Source organism: Sceloporus undulatus, unplaced genomic scaffold (genome assembly GCF_019175285.1).
Source record: "Sceloporus undulatus isolate JIND9_A2432 ecotype Alabama unplaced genomic scaffold, SceUnd_v1.1 scaffold_3339, whole genome shotgun sequence".
NCBI classification, from domain to species: domain Eukaryota; kingdom Metazoa; phylum Chordata; class Lepidosauria; order Squamata; family Phrynosomatidae; genus Sceloporus; species Sceloporus undulatus.
The window spans coordinates 1-4,109 of NW_024806259.1; the positions used below are offsets into that span (position 1 = coordinate 1).

General features: G+C 39.0%; 1 long non-coding RNA gene across 1 annotated transcript; it reads right to left on the reverse strand.

Moving 5' to 3' along the window:
• Positions 1-150: 150 nt before the first annotated feature.
• On the reverse strand, positions 151-4,109 carry LOC121918041. Its single transcript, XR_006101145.1, has 3 exons — positions 4,091-4,109; positions 2,839-3,028; positions 151-260 (listed from the first exon to the last, which is right to left on the reverse strand). It is a non-coding gene; the product is annotated as an uncharacterized LOC121918041 (long non-coding RNA).

Here is a 4,109-nt window from a genome sequence, read left to right on the forward strand (position 1 = left end):
AAGAGAAATAGTGACAATCTGCTTTTCAGTGAGTTTTTATATTGTTTGATAGCACTCTGTGAGCATCCTTTTGAGATTTTTTTTTAATGAAGTTAATACATCTAAAAAAAAATGTACACAAGCCATTCTACTATCCTACTTCCAACTCACTGTCTCCATAAGTAGCTCTGATTCGAAGTGCTGTCAGGTTCCCAATTAAACGATGATACTCAGTTCTACTCAGCCTAGGACTCCAGTTATTGTTTGGGTGCTCATCCAGCCTGCAGGTCAGAGAAGCAGAAATAAACTGAGGCTATACAGAAAGATATCTGAGCAGCTATCCTTATAGATAACATTTCACTTAGCAAAAATACCTATGAATGAATGAAGACAGAACCACTTAGCTGTTTTACAATTAGCAATGGAGAAAGGCTCAAAAATGTCTAATAATACAGAGAAAATGGTACACTTTCTGGTTGAGAAAAATGAGGAACACAGAAATCTGTGCAAAGGATACAGAAGTCTGGTACCTGTGATTCTCAGGGCACAAACACCCATACAAAATACATATTTCTTCAGTAATCCAAGGGCAAGAGTGGAAATCATGCAATCCATGGAGTGCAGGTGTCCCGGCAGATGAGTCTAGAGATGCCTTCAAGACCTCCAGTGAACCACCAAAACTCCCAGATACCCTTCCATTACAAAGATGCTATTTTAGGGCCTGCAACTCCAAAATGGGGGGGGGGGCATCATCAGCAACTTAAAATGCCCCCCAAAGTGACTGAGAGTGATGTAATGTCACTTTTGGTTGCCCAAATAATGACCACAATGGAATGGTGCAGCCTGCTGGGCTTCAAAATGAGCCACCTAAGGTGTAATCTGTTTTTATTTTCAAGTTTTGCTTTTGCCATTACAACCGGAGGAACGGAAAAGTGATACCTAAAAAGAGATGGGTGTTAAGATAAAGAGAAATAAAGCAAAATGTTGAATCAGAAACTGAGGTATGCACCTTCTTTTGTTTGGTCCCAAGATGGGCAATAATCTGGGGTGGAAGGGCCATATTCCTGTTTTTGAACTGCACCTTACTTTCCACTTTAGCAGTGCTTCTGGGAGTTAAATAACACTGATGTTGGTGAGGTGACAGAGGCCAAAGAAATGTGTGGCAGGGGTTGCATGTCACCTGCAGGTCATGTATTAAATCATTCCTAGTTTAAATAATTCATCTTGACTTTGCAGAAATTATTTGTGTGAACTGAGAAGCAAGACTTCAAAAATGCTGAGAACTTTTTTTAGAACATGGAGGTCATGATTTAAGACTTGGGTGGCATGCATATACCTAGTAAGATAAAGCTAAGGTGCATGCTGCATTTAAAAATCATTGTACAGTCAGCCCTCCATATCCACGGATTCTTTAATAATAATAATAATAATAAGTTTTATTTATAGACCGCTATTCCGCTTTGATCATAGTGGTGTACAAGTAAAAAATTGCAATGACAAATACAAAGTACAATCAAAACCATCCACGGCTTGAAAATACACACACACACACACACACTCCAAAACACAAACCTTAATTTTGCCATTTTATATAAGTGACACCATTGTATTATGCCATTGTTTTTAATGGGACTTGAGCATCCATGGATTTTGGTATCCACTGGGGTCCCAAAACCAAACCCAGTAGATACCAAGGGCTCACTGTATAAGAAATGCCCTTTTGTGAGTTTGGCTTAAGTACAAGCTAAGACTCTTCGCCAAGATATTAGCTACTTCCACGCAAGAGGCTTTCCTTAGGAAACGATGGGCTAAAAGTTGAAAACGGTTATTATATGTTGATGTTATATATTAGGAACAAGACAGTTGGGAGCTAAAATCAACGAAAATGCTACTTAGAAGGCAAGTATCTTAATTTGTTTCCAAATCGCATGGAGAGATTTGACCAACTTAATAGAAATCCAATCATAGAGGTTGGAGAAAATTAGTTTTATTCAGAACTGTGCAAACATGATGTTCACATAATCAAAAAAGTGTACAAATATTCTTCTGAAATTAGAGATGGAAGATGAATGAGTAAAAGATTATATGGTGAAGTGGGCACATATATATATACTGTATTTTCTGGCGTATAAGACTACTTTTTAACCCAGGAAAATCTTCTCAAAAGTCGGGGGTCGTCTTATACGCCGGGTGTCGTCTTATAGGGTGGGTGCTGAAACTTCCGAGCTGGACTGGAGAATCTGCGGTCACCACATATGCTGGGGGGGGGGGAGCTCAAAATGGCCGCAGCCTCATCCCCTCCATGTGTGGCGACCATATGAAAGCAGGAAGGGAGGTGCTGTACAAGATATAAAATCTTGGAGACAGGGAGGGCTGGGCAGGCAGGGAGAGCTGACCAGTCCAAGCGGGCTTTGCATACAAGTTTTCCTACTAAGTACCTGCATGTCATAAGCATTTCAATTAAAATTACCATACTGAAATCAAATCTGTTTTTTAAAATTTTTATTTGGTGTGCGTTGGAAGAGGGGTAGTCTTATACAGCGAGTATATCCCAAACTCTGTATTTTAACTGGAAAAGTTGGGGGTCATCCTATACGCCCAGTCATCTTATACGCCAGAAAATACGGGTATGTAAAATTAAGACTAAACTATGACTAGACATTGTACTAAACAGTATACTAAAATCTACACTAAACCAATAAACACAACTTAACTAATATCCTAAACACTAACTAAATAACTACAATTCAGTGGCTTCTCCTGCCCTTTGGGAGGCTAGTCTGGCTGGCCCTTTCCCTGCTCTCTTTCTATTGGCAGGCAAAAACTTTTCTTTCCAAGCAGACTTTTAATATAATTTACCTGAATGTATAGGTCTGGCTGGCTCTACAAGACAGCATCCTTCCATTGGGCATAAGCGGAGTAGTGATTTTTAAGCCAGCTCCTTCCAAGACAACATCATGTTGGGAAGGACGACGTCCAGGTCGATTGATGCGATAATCAAAAGACAGTGTCTGCCCATAACTCAGCTGCTGGTTTCCAAGGAACTTGGCTACAAAGAAGTATGAAGTAAACAACAGTTTAATATGACATTTACTAAAAACAAACAAACAAATGTATGCCACAGGCAGGGGCTAGCATTAGGCATGTGACAACTTATTGGTAGATTAGATTTCAAGGAAACCTACCGATATCAATGGCCTATCTCCCATTGATATTCTAATCCTGCTTTTTAGGGGGGAAAGGTGTTCCAGAGCAAACTATTCACCATGTTCCAGTAGTACACTATACACATTATTTTCAATGGCTCACTTTGCAGAAAGAAATCCTGGGTTAACCATGCCTTTTTACTTAAATTATTTCACTATTTCAATTGCTGGGAAGCTACTGAACATATCTTCACAGATCACTAACTTGTAGCTGCTCTAACCATGAGAAATGCAACACCCTAGATAATGAATTTCTGGATAAAATGAATGGATGTAACAGTACCCAGAAAGTGAATAGAAGCATTCTGAAGAACACTGAGTGCTGTCTCAACTATACTATAAGATTGATTAAGAACACATTTAAAATGGGACATAAACAGAATAGTCAGAGGAACAACTGTTATTCTAACTGTGCACGGCCCAACTCCCTAACATTTAAGTGGGCTTCAAAGAACTGATTATTCCAGATGTCTTTTAGTAATGTGATTTTCATTCTTGATACAGTTTTACATGTTATATGATAGTTCAACTGATTGTATTTTATTGATTTAAAGTTTTACTCTGTGAATAACTTGGGGGAAGCTTTGCCCCAAAGGGTGTTATAAATAAAGTGTCGACACCCTCTAGAAGTCAACAACGGTATGAGCTGGAACAGGGATGGAGAATGTGTGGACATTTAGATATTGTTGGACTGATACTCCTATAGTTTGTCACTGTGGGCTATGCTTGCTCGATAGGGGTTACAGCCCCAAAAGACATGTATTAGAACCTGCTGAGTTAAAGTGCAACAATGGCTAGGAGCATGTGATAATATTAGCAAATAATTAATAATATTAAAGAATACAAATGAACTATCAGATCATTCTCTGTACTGCTACTCTGCTGTGAGATACAGACATACATACCTGGTGCCACAAAATAGAT